This window comes from Equus quagga, chromosome 5 (assembly GCF_021613505.1).
Source record: "Equus quagga isolate Etosha38 chromosome 5, UCLA_HA_Equagga_1.0, whole genome shotgun sequence".
In the NCBI taxonomy this organism is placed as follows: Eukaryota; Metazoa; Chordata; class Mammalia; order Perissodactyla; family Equidae; genus Equus; species Equus quagga.
Window position 1 is genome coordinate 33,243,617 of NC_060271.1, and position 20,536 is coordinate 33,264,152.

The 20,536-nt window shown below is 37.4% G+C and overlaps 1 protein-coding gene, 1 non-coding gene and 1 pseudogene across 16 annotated transcripts in view; 1 reads left to right on the top strand and 2 right to left on the bottom strand.

Annotated features, from left to right (window-relative positions):
* Positions 1–20,536, top strand: part of EIF4G3 (eukaryotic translation initiation factor 4 gamma 3) — a 314,955-nt gene that overhangs the window by 27,846 nt on the left and 266,573 nt on the right. The window lies entirely within an intron of this gene.
* Positions 6,310–6,882, bottom strand: LOC124239267 (dihydrofolate reductase-like; annotated as a pseudogene).
* LOC124240516 (U6 spliceosomal RNA) lies at positions 16,396–16,502 on the bottom strand. Its single transcript, XR_006888906.1, has one exon. It is a non-coding gene; the product is annotated as a U6 spliceosomal RNA (small nuclear RNA).

Consider the following 20,536-nt stretch of genomic DNA (forward strand, 5'->3'; position numbering starts at 1 on the left):
TAGGGTTCTTTTTTTTGGTATTAAAATCTGTAGTGCATATCCTTGTATATATGTGTGAGTATTTTAATAGGATAGAGTCCTATAGAATTGCTGGATTGAAGGGTATGTAAATAAAAAAAATAAAAATCTGGCAATTATTTTTTTAACATCCAAGAACTTTTGTTTTCCCTCCTTTTTGGTCTTTTTGCGGGGGAGGGGGGGGTAGCAATTGTATCTTATTTTATGACTTGAATCCTTCCAGAGGTGCTAATTAGAAGTTTTTAAAAATCTTTTTCTGTTCCCTGCACCCTCTCCCTCTGTCAGTGTTGGTTCTGTTTTCATTTTGGTTCTTTACTTTCTTAGCATCTGTCCCTTGGTAGTTTCCATTCATATTTATGAATGAGGGATGAGGTGAATCAGTGGAGTTGGTTGGCAGATGGATTCCTTGCAGTTGGGTAACAGGCCTGAATTGAATGTTGTCTTCAGGTTTTGTGGGTGGGGCATGACATCAAGGACACATTACTGTATTTGTGCCTTTATTTTCTCTTGGAATAATTTTTTTTTTTTTTAAAGATTTTATTTTTTCCTTTTTCTCCCCAAAGCCCCCCGGTACATAGTTGTGTATTCTTCGTTGTGGGTTCTTCTAGTTGTGGCATGTGGGACGCTGCCTCAGCGTGGTCTGATGAGCAGTGCCATGTCCGCACCCAGGATTCGAACCAACGAAACACTGGGCCGCCTGCAGCGGAGTGCGTGAACTTAACCACTCGGCCACGGGGCCAGCCCCCTCTTGGAATAATTTTTTAAAGGAAAGTATTGCTAATAGAAGTAGAAATCATTTCTGTTAAGATAAATCATGTTGGGGCCAGCTCTGTGGCTGAGTGGTTGAGTTTGCGCACTCCGCTGCGGTGGCCCAGGGTTCAGATCCTGGGCGCGGACATGGCACCGCTCGTCATACCACGTTGAGGCGGTGTCCCACATCCCACAACTAGAAGGACCTGCAACTAGGATATACAACTGTGTACGGGGGGGTTTGGGGAGATAAAGCAGAAAAAAAAAAAAAAAAGATTGGCAACAGTAAAAACAAGAAAAAAAGATAAATCATGTTAAGTTTGCAATATGATCAGCTTTTTATATATTTGCATACTATCTAGGTTTTGTGGAATTTCTCATGCCCAATTTTTCCAAATATATTTCACTTATGATTTTGGACCTGTATCATGTTCTCACAAATAGATATTGTAAAGTGGAAATGGTAAAATTTCTAAAAATAACCATCTCTCTTGGGAATTTACTAGCTTTAGAAGAACTGAGGTTTATTTTTGCATTATCATTATTGCGTTGATAGTAGTAATAGTTTCTGGACTTTCTTGTTCAAGTGAAAAACTCCTTGTGACTATGAATTTTCCTCATATTCAAGACACTGGATGACACCTGTCATCCTCATCTAATAGATTATTTTAATGTATTATTTTAAAGATAAAATCACCTTTCTGATTTGTGTATGTAACTGTTAAAACCTTATGTTTGCCTTTCATATACTTTCAGAATTTTGTGACACTGGCTAGGTTTTGACATAGAGACCTGCATGTAATCAGATTTTAGCTATAGTACTGAAAACCAAATAATTGAATCATTTCAGTAAGACCTTATCATTCAAACTTGAACATTTATATTTCCCTCAAGTGACATCACAATACATATTTATAATTTTGTTTCAGACGAATTAAATTTGATAAAATATGAGGCATAAAATACTTACTGGATACTTTAACAGATGTTGGTCAGGAATACTTAAAAGAAAGAGCACAACTTGAGAGCTGAATAAACCTAGGTTCTGGTTCTGTCACTTGTAATCATGTGATCTTTGGCAGGTCTCTTAATCTATTTTTTTTTGGTGAGGAAGATTGGGCCTGAGCTAACATCTGTTACCAATCTTCCTCTTCTTTTTTTTCTTCCCCAAAGCCCCAGTACATAGTTGTATATCCTAGTTGCAAGTCCTTCTAGTTCTTCTATGTGAGACACCACCACGGCATGGCTTGATGAGCGGTGTGTTGGTCCATGCCCAGGATCTGAACCAGTGAACCCCAGGCTCCTGAAGCAGCGTGTGGGAACTTAACCAGTATGCCGCTGCGCTGGCCCTAATCTAATGTTTTTGAGCCCCCTTCTTTCCTTATCTGTAAGAGGGGGCTGATGATACCTCACAAGTTGTTCTCTAGATTAAATGAGATCCTCTCTACAAAATACCAATTGTACTATCTGGCACATAGTTGGTACTCAAAAAATAATGCTATTATTAGTGTAGCCAATAGAAAACAAAAATCAGGGGCTGGCCTGGTGGCGCAGCAGTTAAGTTTGCATGCTCTGCTTTGGCGGCCCAGTGTTCGCTAGTTCAGATCCTGTGTTCGGACCTACTCATTGCTTCTCAAGCTACACTGTGGCAGGTGTCCCACATATAAAGTAGAGGAAGATGGGCATGGATGTTAGCTCAGGGCCAATCTTCCTCAGCAAAAAGAGGAGGATTGGTGGCAGATGTTAGCTCAGGGCCGATCTTCCTAAAAAAAAAATGTTTAAAAAAAAAAACCAAAAATCATTTTCTGAAGACTTAAACTATTTAACAGATTACAATGCTTATCAGTACTTGTTTAAGCTCCTTTAGTGTTCTCCTGTGTTGATAGCTGTACCCAAGATTTGCAGTTTGAGAATCCTATATTTCAAGGCACAGGAAATAAAAGGATTGTGAGAAAGAAGCCTGGTCTAATACAAATACCCCTTGATAGATATTTTGAAAAGCTGCAACCCACTCTTTGTCTTCTAATGGTTTGTTTATTTTAACCTGTTTTATTTCATCAAAATTCGTGCCCTGAGACAAGATATTTTGCTTTATACTGATTAGGCCCAAATGAATCTCAGTTTCGTTTTAAAATTTGTCTATCAAGTATACCAAGTAACCCAGTATACCAAGGTGCTTTTGTTTCTTGAGTGTCTTATGCTATTTCATTTATAAAAATGATTGAAGCAGATACTATAATTATTGTGAGGAGGGGTATTATCTCCAAAAGATAGCTCATAGACATTTGGAGCTCTGGAATACCAGAACCATCTCTCAAACAAGAACTTGCTTCATTTTGTTGTTTAGTTGCTATCTTAAAAATATTTTGTATGTTTAGTAAATGTTTGGTATAATCAGTTTTATTTATTTTATGCTAAAAAAGCAATAGGTGTCTTATTGTACATTACAGAAATACATTAGTAAGTGACATTCCTTGTAGTTTCATTTCTCCTCCGTTAACCATTTGATATCTTTCTCTAGATTATTTTATATGCCTGTTTTAACTAAAATTGGGTCACAGGATATATGCTGTTTTATAGTGTTTTTTTCCCTTAATACCTTGGAATAGTTTTGTGTGTCAGTAATACATCTCTCTCCAAATTTTTTGAAAGGACTAGACTTCCTTAGTATGAATGTCCCTTAACTTATTTTTTCTTATATTAATACCTATTAAAAATTTTGAGTATTATACACAATATGCTTCTTTGTTTTGGATGGGGGGAAGATTAGCCTTGAGCTAACATCTGCTGCCAATCCTTCTCTTTTTGCTGAGGAAGACTGGCCCTGAGCTCACATCTGTGCCCAACTTCCTCTACTTATATGTGGGATGCCTACCACAGCATGGCTTGCCAGGCGGTGCCATGTCTGCACCCAGGATCCCAACCAGTGAACCCCAGGCCGCTGAAGGGGAACATGCGAACTTAACTGCTGCACCACTGGGCTGGCCCCCACAGTATGTTTCTTTCACTTAGCAATTTAAGGTATTTTTCTGTCAGTACTTCATTCTTTTTAACTATTGCAGAATGTTAAATTTTATAGGCATTGCTTAGTTGTTTCTTTATTGAGTGACATTTGGGCTGTTTCCATGTTTTTTTTTTTTAAAGATTTTTTTATTTTTCCTTTTTCTTTCCAAAGTCCTCCGGTACATAGTTTTTTATTTTTAGTTGTGGGTCCTTCTAGTTGTGGCATGTGGATGCCTCAGCATGGCTTGATGAGTGGTGCCGTGTTCATGCCCAGGATCTGAACCAGGAAACCCTGGGCTGCTGAAGCGGAGTGCGAGAACTCAACCACTCAGCCACAGGGCCGGTCTCTCATGTTTTTTTTAATTGACATCATAATAGTTTATAACATTGTGAAATTTTAGTGTACATTATTATTTGTCAGTCACCATGTAAGTGCCCCCCTTCATCCCATGTGCCCACCCCCCAAACCCCTTCCCCTTGGTAACCACTAAATTGTTCTCTTTGTCTGTGTGTTTGATCATCTTCCACATATGAGTGAAATCATACTGTGTTTGTCTTTCTCAGTGTGGCTTATTTTGCTTAATGTAATACCCTCTAGGTCCATCCATGTTGTTGCAAATGGGACAATTTTGTCTTTTTTTATGGCTGAGTAGTATTCCATTGTGTCTGTATACACCACATCTTCTTTATCTACTCATCAGTTGATGGGCACTTGGGTTGCTTCCATGTCTTGGCTATTGTGAATAATGCTGCAGTGAACATAGAGGTGCATAAATCTCTTTGAATTGTTACTTTCAGGTTATTTGTTTATCCCCCCAGTAGTGGGATAGCTGGGTCATATGGTATTTCTGTTTTTAATTTTTTGAGGAATCTCCATACTGTTTTCCCTAGTGGCTGCACCACTTTGCATTCCCACCAGTGGTGTATGAAGATCCTCTTTTCTCCACACCCTCTCCAACATTTGTTATTTTTTATTTTGGTGATTATAGCCATTCTAATGGGTGTAAGGTGATATCTAAGTGAATTGCATTTCCCTGATAATTAGTGATGTTTAACAGTTTTTCATGTGCCTATTGGCCATCTGTATATCTTTGGAAAAATATCTGTTCATGACCTCTGGCCATGTTTGTTTTTTTGTTGTTCAGTTGTGTGAGTTCTTTACATATTATGGTGATTGATCCCTTGTTGGATATATGATTTGCAAATATTTTCTCCCAGTTGGTGGGTTGTCTTTTCGTTTTGATCCTGGTTTCCCTTGCCTTGTGGAAGCTCTTTCACCTGATGAAGTCCTGCTTGTTTATTTTTTCTTCTGTTTCCCTGTTTCCAAGTTTTAAAAAAATGGTTCAACAAGTATTCTTGAGTCCATGTCTCTGTTCAGAATTAATTTCTAGAAGTGAAACTTCTGAGTCCAAACCCAGAATATTTTGAATTTTAATTGATTTTGCTAACTTACACTCTAAAAAGTTATTCCAGTTTACAGGGCAGAAACTGCTGTTTCTTTGGATGCCTAATAATTTAAATCTTTGCTAACATCATGGGTAAAACGTTTTCATTTTCCTTTTTTTAATTCTTTGAAGTTTAGTTTCTAACTTAGTAATTTTGTTTTCTCAATATCCATTCTCAGTTCATTACCTCTTTGAAGTTTTAATTTTAGCTATATGCTTGTTAGTAGATTACTCCTTTTTGTAATGAGTCGCATTTTTTTTTTTTGAGAAAGATTAGCCTGAGCTAATATCTACTGCCAATCCTCCTCTTTTTGCTGAAGAAGATTGGCCCTGAGCTAACATCTGTACCCATCTTCCTCTACTTTGTATGTGGGATGCCTGCCACAGCCTGGCTTGACAAGCAATGCTTAGGTCCGTACCTGTTATCTGAACCGGCAGACCCTGGGCTGCTGAAGCCAAACGTGGGAACTTAACCACTGTCACCGGGCTGGCCCAGAAACAGTTTTTAAAGGTCTCAGACCTTCTCTCTTAACCATCAAAAAGGTAATCTCCTACCTGCCTCTTTACTATCCCTACGGAATATACTGGAGTTGTCAACTGACTGATTCCCTGTCTGGTGAACAGAACTTTTTTCAGAAATGCGATATGCATAGAGTAATTCATAGTCCCTATTTTGATCTAATTTTCTTTTAATATCTGAGTTATAGCTCTTCTGTTTCTAACCCGTTTCTGACCTTTGGACTCATCTGTCTGGCTCCTATCTCTACAGGCCACGCTTTCAATTCATGCTGCCAGGAGACTCTCCTGGATTTTCCTGGACTCTCTTGGGCTGTCTTGGTAGATATGCTGCCCTAGGCAAGTGCCAGGGAGTTAGGGACTTAATCCTGACCGTTGATGGCCATTCAACTGTATAGCAAGAAATGTTTCACCAGTGGTATCCGATATGGCTGGTTAAGATTAGTGGGGGATAAAAACACATTGTTTAGAAAGAATTATCAATAGATTTAAAGTCACTAAATCTTTTTTTCTAATGTTACAATATATAATTTTTTGGAGGGAAGGGGAGAACAAAATAATCAGAAAACACCTTCACATTAATCATTCTTTTCATATACTTCAAATTTGTACTTAAGGCCTTTCTCCTCCTGGACATCAGAAAGAACACCTGGATATTCTCGGAGAAGTTTTTCTCCAAATCAGTTTCTGGAAAAAATGTCTCACTTTCAAATTCCTGCATGATACTTGTCCTAAATAGTCTAAGATGGCCTGGCTTGTTCCTTGCTTCCTTATAAACAGAACTGCCTCCCACTATCCAAACCATGTCCATTTTATTTGTTAATTCTGGTTGTGCAGTAAGTGTTAGGGCATCATCCAAACTTTTGGGAAGAAAATGAGCTCCTTGTGGACGTTACTTGAGTTCTCTACTGAGAACTAAATTATTTCTGTCCTTTAAAGGTCGAATCTTTTCAGGAATGGAGAACGGGGTCTTCCTACCCATAATCACCAAATTCTGTTTACCTTCTAATGAAGAGGTTGTGGTCATTCTTTGGAACTACGAATTCAACTACTTGAATTTGTTCCTGAGTGTGGGCCGAGGCAGGTCGCCCTTCTTGCCCATGCCCATATTCTGGGACACAACGACAACTTAGTTTAGCGGACAAACCATGACAGTGGCAGCAAACATTTCCAAGCTCACTCGAAACACTCCTTAACTAACTTTTAATCAGTTCCTTCTAATCTATTGGTTATTTCCATTTTCTTCTATTATGAATGATGCTGCACTAAACATTCTTTATACAAATACTTTTTGTATTTGAATAGGTGTTTCTGGGGATAAATTATAGAAGTAGATTAAAAGATGAAGAGAAATATGTTAAAAATAGACCAAAGGTTATGAACATTAAATGTTAGCTATTGTGTGGGTTTTAAATGGTTTGGTTCGTGGTTCCATTTAGAATTTTTCTTCTGTCTTACCTTTTACTTTATATTATTTTGCTTTATTAAACGTGTTCTAATTAGCCACTTTAAATCCTTTTCATAACAAAGGGGGAGAAATAAATAGAATGGCATTAGTTATAAAATGAAGCCAGCATTTTTTTCTTAAACCACAATTTTCCTATTTGGCTAAGGAAATAATATATTTAAATATTGAATTATATAGCTAACTTAGTCTTTTTTTCCCTTTCTTGTTAGCTGAATAAGTTTTTCATGTTTCCTGTTTTCAGCAAACTTAATCAATTTAAAATTTTATTGCAAAAGAAGGGAGCCTTTTAAAAATATATGTAGATGGAGCTACTGATAAGAAAAGCTTTGAGTATATTTCAGGTGGTAGCTAGTGAATGCCTGACTTCACTCCTAAATTGAATAGAATTTAGTCCTTTGGAATAGAGTATGCAAATTTAGTAAGATTCATACTTGTTGAAATGGAGCTCGTTGGAAAGAATCTGGTTGACTGACTTTGTGCCTCGTGTGTACTGATTGTCTTAGTTCCTAACAAGTGTCTGATGCACAAATATAGGTGGAATTAAAGGATTTTGGAATTATTAGGGCAGACTACCAGATGTGAGTCATGCATTTCCCTGATCTTCTGTTAATAACTGTGAACTCCTTGAGGGCAAAACTTATCTTCTTTATCTATGATGACAATTAGCAAATCACTGATGATATGGTAATTTTCTTTAAAGTGTGTCTTTATTCCTGACATTTGTTGTTGTTGTATACTGATAGTAAATATTGGAAATATTCATAGGAAAGTAATCTAGAGTCTGCATATTGCATTGTCTTAAAAGTTTATGTCATTACGTCGTAGCTTTTAAAGATAAATATTGTTTTGAAACCTTGTATTTACTGTAAGAAATATAGACAACACAGGAACATACAAAATAGAAAGTGCACTGTAGCATCTTGGTAAGCATAATCTTAATCTTTTTTTTCTTTTGGTATTAAAAAAAAGAAACCAAACTTACAACTGTGCATACAGAAAGGAATGTTTTTTCTTAAGTAGAAATGGGATTGTACTATTCAAACACACGCTGTTTTGCAGCTGTCCTTTTTCCTTGTGTGTCATAGACATCCTTCTATAACCTTATACAGAAAAAGCAGCAATTTGGTACGCGGTTAAGATCCCTGCTGTCAAAGTGGACTGTTGGGGATGAGTCTCACCTTTCCACTTACATAGTGTCATCTTGGGCAGACTACTTTGCTGCTTTGTACTTTGATTTTCTCTTGGAAAATGGGAGTAATTGTTCCTAGGACTATTTGAGAGTCAGTGTTAACAGGTAAAGTGCACATTTGGCACATAATATTTACCTTAATCATTGTAAGCAGTAATGATTATAATACAGCTATTCCTCATTTAAAAAAATGTGTATTCTATAATATGGAATAACACATCTACTAAACCATTCTCAAATTGATGGGCAGGTGATTGTACTTTAAAGTATCTTATTTTTACCCTGGATGATTTTAAAGTGTTGTTTGGTTTTTGTTTTAGTGATGCTACAACTTTTTTCCTTAGTTCTTTAGCTGAAGAGCTTAAGTGAAGCATCAAAGGTTTCATAAAACAAGGAAGTAATTAACCATCTTTCAGGCCTAACCCTGAATATGGCTGCTTTTCTCAGATCCTATTTTGTGCAGTTTGTAAATTTTTCTCATTTTCAAATGGTAGTCTTCATGTCATCCATTGCTAAAAACTACTGTCTGTTATTTTTATCTTTTTATAACCTGCTGCATAAATAATTCTGCCTAGACTATCAGGACCTTGAATTTTAGTGAAAGGAAGAACATTTTATTGTTTCTCCTCTGCTGTTATTTTAGTTTGTTTCCATATTTGCAATTGGAAAATCAGTTTGATAACTATTTTGTCGTTGTGTTTGTTACCCATAGATGTCTAGAGAACATTATACTTTCCTCACAGAGACACATTGTGATACACTTCTGAGAGAAGCCAGTCTAAAACAGATTGAGAGAGTGTGTTTTAACAGTGTGAGAAACGTTACATTTAGTCATTGAACAAAGTTAGTTAACATTTTCATTAGACTTGAGAGATCCAAGTAAATAATCTTTTACTTTTTTAAATTGAAGAAAATGCTACCCTTAATTAGCATAAGTTTAAGAATGTGGTAAGACTAGGATAGTACTCAGTTTTGGCTGCTTAATGGAATTGGTTTTGCAATTAAAAAAATATACAGACATCTTCTGAATCAGATGTCAAAGTTAGGATTTTAGATGTGCAACTAAAGTTGAGACTCCTGGCCTAGAAAACTGGCATAGTCAATTGTGAGTTAATTAGGTCATGCATCTTATATAAGGGACGTTAAATTAGTGTGTGCGTAATTATTTGGACAGTGCTTTTTCTGAGAGCTCTGAGTACCAGCATGATGCTTGTTGTTGGATTTGGAGTCTATTGCTTGTTAAGATTCTTGAGTTACAGTGACGAAGAAATGAATGATTCCTTTACTTCTCAGTAAAAATGTCCTTTAAGTTTCTTTTCTAGATTAATACTAAAATAGGGTTTGGCACATGACTGGAGGAAGGTGTTCTTTCCTTTTGAAATAGGTTGGTTCTGGGACCTGGTAAAGTTGAAGTGCAAACCAGGCCTTTTGTACCTAACATCCTCTTAGGACTTGGAATATTTTATTACCAGTATCTAATTAGTCAAATTGACAAACTAATAGGCACCAACAGCCTTTATCTGTTTTCTTTCCCGTTATGAAGTGAACTTTCTGTTTTTTAATTTTTCCTTTTCTCCCAAAGTCCCCCGGTACATAGTTGTGTATTTTTAGTTGTGGGTCCTTCTAGTTGTGGCATGTGGGATGCTGCCTCAGCGTGGTTTGATGAGTGGTGCCATGTCCACGCCCGGGATTCAAACTGGCGAAACCCCGGGCTGCCGAAGCAGTGTGTGCGAACTTAACCGCTTGGCCACGGGGCCAGCCCCTGAAGTGAACTTTCTTAATTCAGCAGAGTTTATTGCACGTAGGGCTTTGTGCAAGCCCTGTGCAAATGAGTAAGGTATAGTCCTGACCGTATTGTTATGATTGAGTATTATTAGGATTACCATAAGCCTGCCTACTGTTTTAAAAAAATGAGTGCTACAGAAGTGAATGTGTTAACATATTATTTAGTGTATAATGGAGAGACCCCTTGATTTTAATCTGAATTCTTCCATTAACTAGTATGTTACCAGATCCTGAGCATTGTGGCACACAGAGGTGTCAGGGGTGCAAGGTTCTGTCTTTTGAGCATGCCCTCTGTTGGTCAAGTGCACCTTGTGATCCAAGAGGACTCCTCCAGCTCTAGCCTATAAGTTTGCATTCCAGTTAGCAAGAAGGAGAAGGGAGAGGACAAAGAGCCACTTCTTCTCTTCAAGGGCACTTGCCAGAAGATTCATATACTACTTTTACTTTTATTGAGGAAAGACAGGAGAAACAGAAATTGTGGGGCAACTAGCAGCCTCTGCCACAGGGAGTTTTTATGAGGATATGCCCAGCACAGTGATGGACTTGTGGTGTGTGCTTAGTCAATGGTAATTTATAGTATTTTAAAATTCAGTTCTTTCAGTACTTATTATTTACCTGGTTCTTTGCTCCACTGTATACGCTCTGGAGCTTTAAGAGAGGGTGACAACTATACCTGTTAAGATAAACGGCCTCTTTCTAAATTTGCTTTCATCTTTTCGAACACAGAGATACTTGCATGAGACAGTTAAACAGCAATTCATTAAAACTGAAACAAAAGAAGTCTTGTTACATATTTGCTAGCTGTTGAAAAGGAAGATAGTGAATGAAGTAGGTTTCTTAAGATGTAGTCTGGGCTAAATTCTTGTAGCAGCCCACACACCCACATGTAAAAGAATTTTCGGCAGTATGATTGAGTCATAACCCAAATAACAGAATTATATTTTAGTAGTATATTATATTCAACTTTAAGGTATTCAGTAATTCACCAGTAAAATCTTTGTTAGATGTGTCAAAGGATGGTAAAATCCCTAGTAATGAACTCAAAAAACTGTGGAAATGAACGTAGAGTGAATCGAATCTTTTTTTTTTTTAAAGATGGCACCTGAGCTAACAACTGTTGCCAATCTTCCCTTTTTTTAAATTCAAAAAATTTTTTTTCTGCTTTTTCTCCCCAAATACCCCCAATACATACTTGTATATTTTAGTTGTGGCATGTGGGACACTGCCTCAACATGGCCTGATGAGCGGTGCCATGTCCGCGCCCAGGATCTGAACTGGTGAAACCCTGGGCCACCAAAGTGGAGCGCGAACCCAACCACTCAGCCACAGGGCTGGCCGTTTGAATTTTTATGTTAATATTTTTGAAATAGAGTTTTCCATTATTTAATATGGCTGAGTAGATAGGAGTATTGGAATGAATTATAGAAATAAACATGATGGAAGATAAAAATATATACAGGAAAAGGAAATATTTTTATGGTGCTACCGTTAATTTGTTTCCTTTCCCTTTTTGTATTATCATAAAAGTTCTTATATCATTTGACATAGTTCATTGAAAGAAGATTCAGCTCTGGATTTGGTATTTTTGTTTTCCTAGTGGAGCAGATTTAAAAGCTTTCTTGTATCTTTAGATAGAAGAAACTAGTTATATAAAATCTTAAAGGAGGGATTTCTGCCCTTTGAAAAACAAAATTCATCATTTACCTAAGAATTTGAGGCTGAGGACACCTCAAGCTCTGCAAGTGTTATGTCAAAGCAATATATTTGTCAGTCTTTCTGTGTTTTAATAGTATCTTAGGGTTGAATCTGCTTTTGCTCGTGGTGAAGTAATAAGGACTTAAAACTGTCCTTTTCATTCTATATTTTGATTTATAAGTCATGAAGATGAAAATCTCTTAAGAAGTAGGAACACTCCTCCATTGGTTTTCATTCAAGTAAACATTTTCAGGATAGCAGGAGTGATTTCATTTTTATTAGAGAAGCGAATTATTTTTCTCCCTGTAGTTTCCTTTCAATGTTTATGTTCTAACCTTGTCATTGGAATTATATTTCCATTGAAAACAATTAGTAAATATTTCTGCTTTCAGTTTTAGTTACCTATATTTGTGGCTTAATTGAAATCTATTCTTACTAGTAGAAATAAATAGATCCTGACTATGGGAATAACGTATGTGATTATGTTATGGAAAGAAAGAGTAAACTGCCGATGAAGCATTTAAGTAACGTATTAGGGTTTGTAAGGAAAAACTTAGCGTCTTTACACAAGACAAAGTTTTGGTGTCTAACTTTGGAGAGTTTCTTGACCTTTTCCTGGTGCTTATCATTCCCTTTTAAATGTAGACTATTTTGATATTTTAAATAATATGCCATAATTCTGTGAAAAACGTAAAACTTTCCTGGTTTTCTGTGCAGCTGTTTTTCTTTTCCCTTACCTGCTTGGTCTGTTCTTCTCTCTTGGGTTATTTTACTTCTCTGTGCTCAGTCTCTTCTGTAAACTTGATTAATTAGACTAAATTAACACCAAGTCCTTTTTGACCTTTTAATTTTGTTAGCCTATGATTAGAGCAGAAATAGTTCCATAAACTTTTCATCTTCTTAAAAATAGGCAGCAGCCCTTTTGTTATTAGGGCTTTCTTTTAGGCACAATAGGGAATTATGTGGGAGAAAACCTTAGCAATAAAGAATTATCAGAAAAGTTTGAGGGGACCGGCCCCATGGCCGAGTGGTTAAGTTCGCACTCCGCTGCAGCAGCCTAGGGTTTCGCTGGTTCGGATCCTGGGCGTGGACATGGCACTACTCATCAGGCCACGTTGAGGCGGCGTTCCACGTGCCGCAACTAGAAACACCCACAACTAAAATATACCACTATGTACTGGGGGGATTTGGGGAGAAAAAGCAGAAAGAAGGAAAAAAAAGTTTGAAGTATAGTTGATATTAGAGACAGTCTTGCAGAAGAACTCCTTTCCTTGGTATTGTTTATTGTTGGGATTGGTGCACATTTTAGCATTTTTCTTCCTACGTTTCCTCTCTCAGAATAATAACCCTGGTAGAAAAAGTATGAATTAGTAGGCTATTCAGGCACCTCCAGAATCAGGGAACACCTCAGATGCTCAGTGTCCAGTAGAACTTCCTGTGATGATGAAAACAGTCTGTGTCTGCTCTGTTGAATGTGGCAGCCGCTAGCCATATGTGGTGATGAGCACTTGAAATGTGGTGAGTGTGATTGAGGAACTAAATTTTTAAATTTTAATTTTAATTAAATTTGTATTTAAATAGCTACACATGGCTAGTAGGTGCCATGTTGGACAGCATAGCTCCAGATTATTCATTCGACCAGCACATATTTTTTTGAGCACTCAGTGATATGCCCAGCATTGTGTTGGAGGCCGGAGATACTAGGATCTGGCAGTATAGTGAGGGAGAAAGACAGATAGTTAAAGAGATAAATGTAATGCAGTGTGATAGTTGCTGTATTAAAGAAAAGCACAGGGCTCTACAGGAGCATAGACACCGGTTCTTACCTAATCCAGGCTGGGGGGGATCACATTGGGGGTGCTCTTCTGTTAAAAGAAGTCTGGTGTCAAATATTCTCTTATATTGTACACGGGCAGTGAACTTGAGTCAATCCTTGTTCCAACATCACCAAGGTATATGGAACCACTTGGCCGTTACCTGTTATTTTTAAGTGTTTGGGGTCAGCACTAGTGTTTTTCTGCTTTAGCTGAACCTTGTATAGAAGTGGTAGGTCTTCATTCATTTGTGATGAGATTAACTTTATTTCTCTTGTGAAAATCTGTAGAACAGAACTGTAAATCACCAAGGCTGCAGTTTGGCTAAAGTGGTTACTTTTAAGTGGGGGCAGTTTAGGACAGTTTCTACGGCCATGTCTTACCCTCAAATAACATTTTGTTTGTGTTATAAAGTCCTGGCAAGGAGACTGCCTTGGTTCTCTGATTCTTGACCATATATAGTGCGGAGATCCTTGGGGTAAAATGTCCAGGGCTTTGGGATTTTTACATATGAATATTGAGTAGAAGAGTAACAGTTCTTACAGCTTCTTTAGGGCTGACCTTTAAGTTCTTCTAGATATGAGGGAATGCCCAGTCAGTTCTTAGGGCTCCTTGATGTCAAGGTCCATTTATAGTCCCTTTGGTTTGATCTATTCAGAACCTTCTCAGCCATGTAAAAATCTCCTTGGCTTGGGAAAGGAAGGCCTTAGGAATTCTTTCTTTTGTGCAGAGTGAATTTGTGCAGTTTTTGCTCTTCACTCTGGTCCTCATTTTCCTTGAGGTCACTCTTGAGGAACTCAGGTCAGTGTGATTCATGTACCTAATGAATTCATTTTCATAGCTTCTCTTTAGACATTGAAGAGTAAGAACTTTGATTTTTAGCCCCAGGGGACAGATTCTTAAGTATGCGTTTTCAACTAATTTAAGTGGATTGCATTCTTCAGTAAATACCTTGTTTTTAGGATGTTTTGAAGTTTATTTCTCTGTAATGCTTATAAAAAAGAGCTTGGGTTTTGATGTTGTATGTTTTTTGTTTTTTTTTTTTTAGACCTATGGGTGATTTTTTTTTTAATTTTATTTTTTCCTTTCCCCCCCAACGCCTGCCAAGCAGTGCATAGGTCCACACCCAGGATCTGAACTGGTGAACCCCGGGCTGCTGAAGTGGAATGTGCAAACTTAACTGCTGCGCCACTGGGCTGGCCCCAATCATAATAATTTTAAAAATCCGTGTCAGATAGTTCCAGCATCTCAGTCATCCCTGAGTCTACTTGTATTGATTGATTTTTTTTCTCTTTGCTATAGGTGTTTTCTTTTTTGTGCATTTCTCATATTTTTGATTAAGTATTGAGCTTTGTCTGTAGAACAACAGTAGAGACTGAGGTAAATAGTATTTATGCTTGGAAATGGACACGCCCCTTCTTCTGTTGGGCCCTTAATGTGGAGTGTTGAGTTAAACTAGTCATGAGTTGAGCTAGTTTGGGATTTTATTGTTATCGTTACCTTCAGTGCACCACCTGCTTCAAATTCTTGTAGTGGTGTCTAATGTTACCCCCAGTAGTAGAATGCTGTTGCTTGCTACTTGGTGTTAGGATTTTGGTGGAGGCAGTTATCCTGGCCCAGCCTCAGTCTTATGCAGACCCTGTCCACCTGGGCCGCATAAATGGGGCTTTGTCATTGTTCTCTCTCCTCCTTTCTGTGTCAGCCCATGTTTGCCTTGCATTTGTGGTTGTTCATGGAAAGGTTTTCCTGCCCCTTGCTCAGCATTAGGAGACTTCTGCTTGGTGTATCAGTGTGGGATCCTAGGCCCAAGACAGTTTTCTACCCCTCTCTACGGGGATAGAGGGATTTGCTTATCTCTCTATCCTGGCAACAGTAGACATTTTACAGTGTCCTCTGAGAGAAAGGGTTTGTTGCTCCTTCTCCAGTGGCCTAAGACCTTTGCTTCCTGGAAAAAACGCATCTGGAGAATCAGGTCGGGCTTTGTGCCTGCTCCCAGAAATGGGATCAGCAGTTGCTGATCACCTCCTGCACACACTCGTACCACTGAGTGGGACTCTGTGTTTTTTGCCATGATCGCAGTCTTTCTCATGAACACCCTATGGAGGCCTGTAGAAAAGAGCTTGCAAGTGAGTGCAGACTCCCATTGTGTCTGGGGCACCCAGTTGGGAAACTGGTATGCTAATCCACACTTAGCTTTTAGGCATTTATTAAATTCAGCAGATTTTCTTTTTTTTCAAGTTGAATAAATTTGATGTGTAACATCTTGTAAGTTTAAGGTGTTTTTTTTTTTTTTTGAGGAAGATTAGCCCTCAGCTAACTACTGCCAGTCCTCCTCTTTTTGCTGAGGAAGCCTGACCCTGAGCTAACATCCGTGCCCATCTTCCTCTGTTTTATATGTGGGACTCCTACCACAGCATGGCTGCCAAGCGGTGCCATGTCCGCACCTGGGATCTGAACCAGTGAACCCCCGGCAGCTGAGAGGTGGAACATGCGAACTTAACTGCTGCGCCACTGGGCCGGCCTCAAGTTTAAGGTGTTACAGTGTGTTACTTTGATACATTTATATATTGTATATGATTGCTGGTGTAGTGATGTTTATCACATTACATAATTGTGGTACAATATTGTGCATATTCATTATACTGTGTGTTAGATCTCTATGGCTTATTTACTACTCATTACAATTTTGTACCCTTAAACACCATCACTCTTAAAAAATATGGAAGATTCACAAATTTGTGTGTTGTCATTGCATAGTGGTCATGTTAATTTTCTCTGTATTGTTCCAACTTTAGTAAATGTGCTGCTGAAGCAAGCACTAGCGATTTTCTTTATACTTACTGTATTATAATTGCCTCTTTCTCTTGTGATCTACTGTTTGTGTTCTGTCCTTTTTTGGAGAGCCTTGTCCCCGTTTTGGAATTCATGTCTTTGGTTTTCTTGCAACTTTGCAATCTCTGGTGAGCTTTAGAAAAGTTATGGTGTTTTAGATTATCTGGTGTTTTCTTCTTTTAGAGTGTATGCCATGTTCTTTGTAGCTTTCTATATTCTAAGCAGAAACAGAAATCATTTTAATAGTAATCTTTAGACTTAATGAATCTGTGCTAAACTTCTTCCAGGAAGGATTCAAGTGGTTTACAAGAATACTTGAATAAATACTAGGTGAAAAAACTAGATAAGGAAATCAAAACAAAGGGAAAATAAGGATAGGGATTAAAAACAAACAGGTAGAGCATGAGTATGTTATATAGAAATGAATTCCAAAGACACTGAATGGTTATTGGATGTGGGTTGCACATTTGGATCTGAACTTCATCATGACCAAAGTAAAGTTACATAATTGACAGTGCTCAAACTTTTAATATTAATTTATCTTCATGGGTACCTTTTAAGTGTAGGAAGAAATATTTTTTACTTTTACTGGCAGATCTTGTGGAGTGAATTATGTAACATCTAAGACATCTATTTTTAATATCAATACTTGCTTTCTTCATTGTATTCTTTCTTTAGTGTATTTCTACGTACTTTTCTCACATTCTCTGCTGGAGGAGCTGAGTAATTTCATGAATATTAGTGCCTGCTAGTGCAAGCTGTAGATGCTAGCTATAATGCAAATGGTTTATGAGATAGTTGCTGTTTGAATCTCAAGTCTTCAAGATATATTATTGCTAGTAAGCCTGGATGGCCTTATGCATAGGTAGGGTTAAGGCATTCATTCATTTGTTTGTTTATTCAGTGAACACATATGGCATATCTGCTATGTACCAGGCATTGTATTAAGAGCCAGGGACAGAGCAGTGAATAAACACAAGCCCTGTTTTCACAAAACCTATATTTTAACAGGGGTAGAAAGATGGTATCAAACATGTAAAGTCACATGGTAGTAAGTGCTATACAGACAAATAATGCAGGATACAGAGAAGCTGGAGAGAGTTGTTTTTTTACATAGGGTGGTCAAGGAAGTCTTTTTTTAAGGGGAGGTTTAAACAAAGAGATGAAGGAAGTGGAGTTTTAAGTTGTGGGATATCTACATATCTGTGGAGAGAGTGTCTCAGGCAGGAAAGTGGTAGGTGCAAGATCTCTGAGGTCGTCCCATGTACACATATTTGAGGTAGATAAAGGAGGCCATGTAGTTCAACATGAGAAGTTAGGGGCAAGTTCATGTAGGCCCCTGTAGGAAATGGTCAGGAGTTTGGATTTTATTCTGAGATGGAAGGCCATTGGAGGGTTTAGAGCAGAGAAATGATATTTATGTGACTTTTGTAAGAATTTCTCTAATTTTACATATACCTACCACCTAGATTCTGTAATTAACATCTTATTATATTGCTTTATCTGTCTCATTCTGTCTGTAGATACCAGGAAGACCCTGTTTTCTTTTAAAATAGTTGCTCAGTTTCCTAGACAATATTTAAATTTTACTTTTATAACATTTTTCTTTGAGCTTAAGGGATCTATTCATGTGGTAAAATAGGAATACTTCCAGAAATATCAAACTATTTTTGGTCATTTATTTATTAAGGTGTATATATATCTATTTTTTTAAATTGCTTTTTCTCTCCAGATCCCCCCAGTACATAGTTGTAAATTTTAGTTGTGGGTCCTTTTAGTTGTGGCATGTGCGATGCTGCCTCAACATGGCCTGTTGAGCAGTGCCATGTCCGTGCCCAGGATCCGAACCGGCGAAACCCCGGGCCACTGAAGTGGAGCTTACGAACTTAACTACTCGGCCACGGGACCCCTATTAAGGTATATTAATTGTGGTTGAGATTTAGTCTTTTGCTATTTTAAGTGATGCTAAAGATACTTGATGCCTATGAAGGAAGGAGGGGGAATGCCACTAAGTGGGGCAAAGTAGGTTAGAATACAGAAGTGAGAGTTCTGAGGGCAAACTCAACTACTTCATCAGTTGTCCTAGAGCCATTTCTGTTAATGTGTTAACTTTAATTCCTGACGCCTTTGTTTCCCTTATCTTGATGTAGTTTTTATTTATTTAAGTGCTCTTCAGCTTCAGAATCAATACTTTATACAAATACAGTGTAGTGTTGTGGTTGAGTATGGACTATGGAACCAGAATGCTTAGATTTGAATCCCAGCCTTGGGATTTTTTTTTTTTTTTTTTTGCCTTTTCTGTGCCTCAGTTACATCATCCTGAAATGGTACAAAACATTGGAACTTTCCTCCTAGGTCTGTTGTAAATGCATTAATGTGCATAGAGCAGGGTCTGGCATAGTTAGTGCATAATAATGTTAGATATTCTATTATATGGAATTGTAACCATAAGATTTTCCTTTTAAGGGTCCTTTGTCATTGACAAAGTGAGATCAGTGTTTGAACAGTTTCAATAGTGTTTAAACATTGTTTCTAGGACTTCTTTAGTAAATATAATTGGATTAGTTATTCAAGCATAAGTTATCTCTACATACCCAATATCAGACCAATTTCAAGGAGGTGTTAGCGCTTAGAATTTTAATCATCACTAGTTTTATTTCAAAATAGAAAAATGAACCAGGCACGTCTTGATCTTCTGGAAGTTAGCACGCTCCATCAAAATCAATCAGCTGTTGACAAAGGTCGCTGTGAAACAAAAACAAATAATAGGCTAATGGAGCATCTTAATTAAAACTCCCGTTTTAGTTTTGTCATATTAATCTGACTTTTGCAAATTACTCAGATGTGTTAACGTGTTATATACTATTCTATGTTAATGTTAGAGCTTTGATACCATTAAATAAACTTTTAGTTAGAGCTGTAATTATCAGAAGTTTTTACTTTCCAAGAGCTCAGTTCTCCAGGCACGGACTGTCATGTTATCTTGTTTTATGCTAAGGTGACCACATTATTTATCATACTGTCTAATAGTGTCTCCTCTTTTAAAAGTCTGTTCTTTGTAGCTCTTAAGCTGCATATGGATAAGACAGATTTGATCTTTTACATATTAGCATTGTAATGGGTACACAGTTATTGAGAACTCAGTGGCTTTAAATGGATATATAATTAAACTAAATTTCTTGCACCCCTTCATATTTGTAGCAGCTGATACTGCCTTGGTACATTTTTTGGTAATATGTGCCACTTTGGACATGGACGTGTGGAGCTTGTTTCCTAACCTGGATGACTTGAAACAGTTAATTGATGTGGAGGTAATTTTAGATCTACTTGGTCTTAAAGGACAAGGCCAGAAAACACTGTAGTAACAGAAAATCATGACTGGAATATTATCCTCTTCTCTTTTTTTGCTTAGTGATTGAGAAAAGGAGCTCCTTAGTGCGTGTTTCACAAAAATGAAGGTCTTTTTTTTCTATCTCTATCTCCTATCTATTTCTATCTCCTAAATGCCTTCACTGTATTAGCGTTTAATGCATGCTCTTTGTCATCACTGAAATTATAGTATTTCTGTATTTTTCATGGGACCCTTGTGGCAGAAATTTGCTTGATCATAATCTAGGAAAGAAGTTTCTTTTGCAGATACATTTGTTTTCTGCAGTTGAAAATAAAAAACTGTCTGATGTAATGTGTCTCCCTCCCTGTTTTTACTTTAGTGCTAGTAAGTTTTAAGCCAAATTTTTGGCACAAATGCTCTGATCTACTTCAGTATAGGTACTGAAGGCATCAGTTCCTTCTTTTTTTTCCCTTAAGTGTCTTGTCTTGTGTGATTTAAGTCCACCACGTCTCAGAGTCTTTGTGGACTAGGGCAGATAAAGAGAATTGCAGCATGTCCTTTGAGACTAGATAGATGTCTTATAACCTTCAAATATTTTGATAATTTTACCATTAGGAGAGAATGAGGAGGATTGTGAAGACATCTCAAAAGAGAAAAGCCTGACCATCAAATGGAACAGCAGTTTCTAGA